At 33.6% G+C, this 7,769-nt stretch overlaps 1 non-coding gene across 1 annotated transcript; it reads right to left on the bottom strand.

The window, feature by feature from the left end:
* Positions 1 to 7,349: 7,349 nt before the first annotated feature.
* TRNAC-GCA (transfer RNA cysteine (anticodon GCA)) lies at positions 7,350 to 7,420 on the bottom strand. The gene has a single exon. It is a non-coding gene; the product is annotated as a tRNA-Cys (tRNA).
* Between the last annotated feature and the right edge of the window lie 349 nt (positions 7,421 to 7,769).

Here is a 7,769-nt window from a genome sequence, read left to right as displayed (position 1 = left end):
TAATTGTTCTTTTAAATTGGCTAATTGTTTAATTAATTTAATTAGGAAGGTCAAATTTATGAAAATTTTCAATTCAAGCAAATCCATTAAAGATTGTACAGGTTGAATAGAATTTTTTAGTATAGCAAAAAAAGGATTTATATTTTGATCAGTTTGATCGAATGCTGCATCTATAAAATCGTGCACAACATCTATTGACAATAGAAATATAAGTTCATCATTTTCAAATGATGTATCTATATTTAAAATACGCATGAACCATATAAGTTGTTCATCATCTTTCAAATCTTTATCATCTAAAATAGATGAAAAAATAGATAAAAGCACAAATCGCTGTAATTCATCTGTTATTTTTTTATGTATTTCAAAAAGAACAAATTGAACTGTTTTCAAACCTATATCAATAATATTTTGTATTATCTTAATAGTTTCCTTTTTTTCTAAACTGAGATATTTTATGAATTTCTTTTCTAATACAACCTTAACGATATTAACAAGAGTAATATTGTATCCTACTAATGTTTTCAACTCATTTTTTTCTTCGTGAAAAAATTCAAAGTCAAAATATTTGTCATAAATTATTTTGTACAATAAAGTTGAGACCCTTTGAACCATTTTGATGTCAAACGTCGTATGCTGTTTTTCTAATTCAATTTTATTCTCTTCAGGGTCTAGTGGACAATATTCATATTACCCTTTCTATATAAAGATGAATTTCAAAAAAAAAATGATTTTGGTTCAATGACCGATTCCTCAATTATTTCACTATCATCAGTTAGGTTACAAAATAAAATAATGAAATGATTATTTCATTGATTAAGAAGATTTCTGTATTTCTAGACAAATATATCTGTATTTCTAGACAAATATATCTTAATCTATTCTATAAGATTTGGGAATAGTAGCCAACTTAGTTTTAGCTTCTCTTTTTTTTGTTTATTCACTTTTTATAGAATTACAATGCTTTACCCGTGCGAATTGCTAAAATTAATTTATTTAGGATCAGTCGGATTGGTCCTCTACCATCATCATTGGCTGGGATTGGGATATCCACGAGATCCGGGTCACAATTTGTATCAACTAAGAAAATTGTGGGAATACCCAAAGTTCTACATTCCCGAATAGCAATATATTCTCCTTTTTGATCGAGAATTATTACAATATCGGGTAATTTTTTCATGTATCTAATACCTCCCAGATCTTCCTGTAATTTGTTCAATTCTCTCCTGAGTATTGCTGCTTCTTTCTTCGTAAATTGATCAAATCCTCCCGTATTTTTTTTTTCATTAAATTTTTGAATTTTTCAAGTCTTGCTTCTGTAGTAAACCAATTAGTTAACATACCCGCGAGCCATTTTTTATTTACATAATGACATCGAGCTGCTAAAGCAGCTAATTTAGTTGCATCAGCTGTTTGATGTTTTGTACCAACTATCATAAATTGTTTTCCTCTTTTTGCTCCATCAAACACAAAATCACAGGCTTCTGATAAAAAACGAGCGGTATAAGTCAAATTTATAATATGACTATTTTGACGTTCTTTAAAAATGTAAGGTGCCATCTTAGGATTCCATTTTTTTGTCTCATGACCAAAATCATAGCTCCAATGATACTCTCTGTAATTCAATTCAAAATTTTGTTCATTTGGGTTTGATTGTGTCATAAATAGCTCCATGATTTAGTTTATAATAAAGTTTATCGCTGTATGAACTGCATTGCTGATATTGATCCCAAGAAAAAAACCGTAGGTACAGCTAGCCCGTGAACGGACAACCATCTAACTGTAAAAATTGGATAGCTTCTGTCTATAGTCATTAATACCTCCTAAAAAGATCGAGATCTAGTAAATTCATCGAGTTGCTCTAATGAATCGAAATGGCCAGTTACTAATGGAACCTCTTGTCGGCTTTCTGTGAAATACTCATTTGGCCGAGGACTCCCGAATACATCATAAGCTAAACCCGTACTGACAAATAACCAACCTGCAATGAATAGAGAAGGTATAGTAATGCTATGGATAACCTAGTATCGAATACTAGTAATAATGTCAGCAAAAGTGCGTTCTCCCGTATTCCCAGACATGCTAAGCTCCCTATATTATTCTAAAATCAAGGGTAAATTGATCCCATGAAAGAAAGAGATCAGGAAATGGAAAACTACTGATATTTTCTACAATCCTTGCTTATGAGAACCTCCCAGAATTATTTCTAGGGCCTGTCTAATTATTTTTATAGATTCTTTCATTTCTCCGATTCGAAGCAAATAACGAGCTAATGAATCTCCTTCTTTTTGCCATTGGATTTCCCAATCCAATTCATCATAACATTCATAATGATCCACTTTACGAAGATCCCATTGGATTCCAGAAGCTCGTAGCATGGGTCCTGATAAACTCCAATCTATTGCTTCTTCTCTACTAATAATGCCTACTCCCTCAACTCGTCTCAAAAAGATAGGATTGCGTGTAATAAGTCTTTCATATTCGGTCACTTTTGGAAAGAAATAATAGCAAAAATCGAAGCATTTATCTACCCAACTATAGGGTAAATCTACAGCTACTCCTCCAATACAGAAATAATTATGCATCATTCGCATACCCGTGGCAGCTTCAAATAAATCATATATCATTTCCCTCTCTCTTAAAATATAAAAGAAAGGAGTCTGCGCACCAATATCAGCCATGAAAGGTCCAAGCCATAACAAATGAGAAGCTATACGACTTAACTCTAGCATAATCATTCTAATATAGCTAGCCCTTTTAGGTATTTGAATATTTTCTAACTTTTCTGGTGCATTAACCGTTACCGCCTCTGTGAACATAGTAGCTAAATAATCCCATCGTGTTACATAGGGGAGATATTGAACAATTGTTCGGTTCTCAGCAATTTTTTCCATACCTCTATGTAAATAACCTAATATAGGTTCACAATCAATAACATCTTCACCATCTAGAGTAACAATAAGTCAAAGAACACCATGCATTGATGGATGATGAGGACCCACCTGTGTCCGCATTCCCGAAGGCACTCCTCTTTTTCAAAAGGATTCGCGGCATGTCAATCCCTGGTAAGGTTCTTCGCTTTGCATTGAATTAAACCACATGCTCCATCGCTTGTGCGGGCCCCCGTCAATTCCTTTGAGTTTCATTCTTGCGAACGTACTTCCCAGACGGGATACTTAACGCGTTATCTGCAGTACTATACGGGTCGATACGCACAGCACCTAGTATCCATCGTTTACGGCTAGGACTACTGGGGTATCTAATCCCATTTGCTCCCCTAGCTTTCGTCTCTGAGTGTCAGTAATGGCCCAGCAGAGTGCTTTCGCCCTTGGTGTTCCTCCCGATCTCAACGCATTTCACCGCTCCACCAGAAATTCCCTCTGCCTCTACCGTACTCTAGCTTGATAGTTTCCACCGCCTATCCAGGGTTGAGCCCTGGGATTTGACGACGGACTTGAAAAGCCACCTACAGACACTTTACGCCCAATAATTCTGGATAACGCTTGCATCCTCTGTTTTATCGCGGCTGCTGGCACAGAGTTAGTCGATGCTTATTCCTCAGATACCGTCATTTATTCTTCTCCGAGAAAAGAATTTTACGACCCGTGAGCCTTCTTCCTTCACGCGGCATTGCTCCATCAAGCTTTCGCCCATTGCGGAAAATTCCTCACTGCTGCCTCCCATAGGAGTCTGGGCCGTGTCTCAGTCCCAGTGTGGCTGATCATCCTCTCAGACCAACTACTGATCAGAGCCTTGGTAAGCCATTGCCTCACCAACTAGCTAATCAGACGTGAGCCCCTCCTTGGGCGGATTCCTCCCTTTTGCTCCTCAGCCTACCTCGTAGAGGTACTCAATTCTATGGGGTATTAGCAACCGTTTCCAGCTGTTGTTCCCCTCCCAAGGGCAGGTTCTTACGCATTACTCACCCGTTTGCCACTGGAAACACCACTTCCCGTTTGACTTGCATGTGTTAAGCATGCCGCCAGCGTTCATCCTGAGCCAGGATCAAACTCTCAATGGAATTCAGAGTTTCATTATTTAATTACTTATAGCTCCTTTCTTCGTGGACGAAGTCGATTTACGAATTATCTATCATCTGTATGATATATGTATAATCATATATCTTAAACCTTCCTTAAATATTAAACTTTCTTAAATATTCAAAACCTAACCTAAAAATATATTGTTAAATTTGCCAGTTACAGTTAAGTTATATATTAACTTACTAATTATATACATATATATAGATATAATATACATATATATAGATATATTATATATTAGACATAAATAGTTAAAGCTTCCATAAAAGCTAAACTTAGCAGTAAGGTACCTCGTATTTTACCCTCCGCCTCCGGTTGTCTCGCAATACCTTCAACAGCTTGTCCCGCAGCAGTGCCTTGACCAATGCCAGGTCCAATAGAAGCAAGGCCTACGGATAATCCAGCAGCAATAACGGAAGCAGTAGAAATCAAAGGATTCATGGTAATCTCCTCTTAGATTAAATAATGGTGGATAATATGATAGTTTTCTCTATTGATTTGATTATTCACGTTCAACTAGAGAACAATTTCTTTTCTTTGAAAACAACTCAATTTTGATTCGACGAAATGGTATTAAAAAATTATTTGATAATACAAAATAGGTAAATCCTCTACCCTTATATTATATCCTTTTTTAGATTAAATATTCTATCTCTAAAGAATTAGAGATAGAATATATAGACAAACTATGTACATAAAATGCATCCCTTCAAGTCATTGCTCGAAACCGGGATACACACATAGTTTACTAAACTAATTCCCATTAGTAAACCTATTAATATTATTAATGTAGATATGAATCTACAAATATGATCTATTCTATCTATCGATTTTATCGACGGGTGAGGTGATCCTTAATCTTTCTACTAAGATCTTAGAGATTCAGTATTTTCATTTATGACTATAATTAAGGGGGAATCAAAATGGAAAGAACATTTAACATTTTATAAATATAAATGAGCAAATTATTATGAATCTGAATTAAAAGACTAAGTCCAATTAATTCAATTAATGATGACCCTCCATGGATTCTCCTATATAAGCAAAATGAAATGATATTTCGAGATATCAATAAAAAATGAGCATGTTAATGTAAATAATAAAAATGGATAAAAAAAAAAAAAGATTATCACTCTTATTGTTTTTAATAGAGAAAGAAAAATGAACCCCGAAGGATTCAAATAGTTTTTTTTTTTACATAGAATATAATCTATATAATATTCAAAATACTCGAAAAACAAAAATGTCTCAAAAAGAATTGAACGAGAAGCCGTATGAGGTGAAATTCTCATGTACGGTTTTATATAGTGGCAGTAAAGGTCACTTTTCTGCCAACTTTTCCACTATCACCCCTAAAAAACCAAACTCTGCCTTACGCAAAGTCGCCAGAGTACGATTAACTTCTAAATATGAAATCACTGCTTATATACCTGGTATTGACCATAATTTACGAGAACATTCTGTAGTATTAGTAAGAGGTGGAAGAGTAAAAGATTTGCTCGGTGTTAAATATCACATAATTCGAGGAATTTTAGATGCTGTCTCAGTCAAAAACCAGAAACAAGGGTGTTCTAGTGCGTTGTATATTCTTATCTAAGATTTGTATCATTTTATGATGATGCCATGTCAATTGCTAAAAACATGTAAAGTATATGGCTAACCCAATAACGAACATTTTCTAAGGGGACTAGAGCAGGCTAAAACAATAAGGATAATATATGTCTAAGGTTTAATATTTAATTCATTTTATAAGTTTTCCCTTACTTAGTGTGTGTTAACATAAAATTGGAAATGTCTTGACTTTTTTGGAGTAGACTCAATTCAAATAGCATTGATTTAAAACACCTTTTCCTTTTTTATACTCTGTTTTAAACCTAAGGACCTAATCGTATAGATATAGAAAATACAAGATTTCTAATCATAGCAAAAGAAAGGAAACGGATACTCAATTGAGAATGAGTAAACATAATTCTATGCATAAGAATGAATATCTTCTATATATGCAAATAGAATCATGTGGAAAGCCGTATCCGGCGAAAGTCGTATGTACGGTTTGGAGGGAGATCTTTGATACCTTTAGAGATCTACCCTACAATATGGAGTTAAAAAGCCGAAATAAGTAATGATTAGTCTTTATGAAATAAATTTATGAACCTTTTTCACACTCATGTCACGCCAAAGTACTGTAGAAAATAAAATTGATAAATTTGATCTGATCTATCATAATCGATTAGTTAACATGGTCGTTAACCGTATTCTTAAGAACGGAAAAAAATCATTAGCTTATCGAATTTTTTATCAATCTCTAGAAAAGATTCAACAAAAAATAGAGAAAAATCCACTAATTGTTCTACATCAAGCAATAGACAAATTAACTCCCAAATTGATAGTAAAATCAAAACGTGTAAGTGGATCCACTTATCAAGTTCCCATTGAAATAAAAGAGAAAGAAGGAAAAATACTTGCGATTCATTGGTTATTAGAGTCATCCCGAAAACGTTCTGGTCCAAATATGCAATTCAAATTAAGTTACGAAATAATGGATGCTGCCAGAGAGAAAGGCAATGCTATACGCAAGAAGGAAGAGATTCATAAAATGGCAGAATCTAATAAAGCTTTTGCGTATTACCGTTAATCCACTAATTAGTATAAATAGATCCACAGATCTATCCCATTTTGATCAATAAAATATCCCATTTTGATCAATAAAAGAAAACTTACTTTCTAAAAATTGATACAAAAAAATTGATACAAATTTTATTGGAACGAAAACGAAAGGAAAAGAAGAATGAAAAATAAATCATAGATATAATGTATAATAAGGAGATTTTAAATAAAATGTTGCTCGAATATTAATTGAATTTAGTAACTAATGATCTGGACAAAATGAAAAATGCATTTTTTATACCTTAAAATCATTTTTATGAAAGAATTTCATTTGCTTCTCTTCTATGGAAGTTCCATTTTCCCAGAATGCATCCTGATTTTCGGCCTATTTCTTCTTCTAGTAATCGATGTCATTTTTGATCAGAAAAAGACAACTTGGTTTTATTTCATCTCTTTAACAAGTTTAGTGCTAAGCATAACATTTTTGTTATTTCAATGGAGAGAAGAACCCACGATTAGTTTTTTTGGCAATTTACAAACAAACAATTTTAATAAAATATTTCGGTTTCTCATTTTATTATGTTCCACTTTGTGTATTCAATTTTATTTGCTATATTAGCAATAGCACCTGAAGCTACACAAGTTGTCTCCAAAAGACATGGATACAAATAGAGACTTTTGTATTTGTTTAGACTACCAAGGCGACACCCAGATTTGAACTGGGGATCGAGGATTTGCAGTCCCCTGCCTTACCACTTGGCTATGTCGCCATCCCCATATCTAGTTTATCCTAAGGTAAAACTCTATTTTGCTTTATTTATCGGAGATGATATGTAAGGTATTTCACGTATTCTTGTTTATCACTCGGATATGCCATATAACCAATTTATAGTCCCCAGGTCTAATAGGGGATTTAGACTTTTCCAATAGGAAAAAGAGGGATTGGTTTTCAATTATCTTATTAAAATGGAACCTATAACCTATTAATATCGGTTAGGAATTGAAGTTCCTACCTTTAGTATAGAATAGGAATTTAGAGTACCCAATTAAGTATACTAAATCCACTTTTGGTATCATTCATTTTAGAAAAGAAGCAAAAGCTTGATCTCAACGAGTCGC

This window comes from Cupressus sempervirens, chromosome 8, assembly GCF_028749045.1.
Source record: "Cupressus sempervirens isolate cs-2001-9-10 chromosome 8, ASM2874904v1, whole genome shotgun sequence".
In the NCBI taxonomy this organism is placed as follows: domain Eukaryota; kingdom Viridiplantae; phylum Streptophyta; class Pinopsida; order Cupressales; family Cupressaceae; genus Cupressus; species Cupressus sempervirens.
This window is presented reverse-complemented; position numbering and strand designations above follow the sequence as displayed.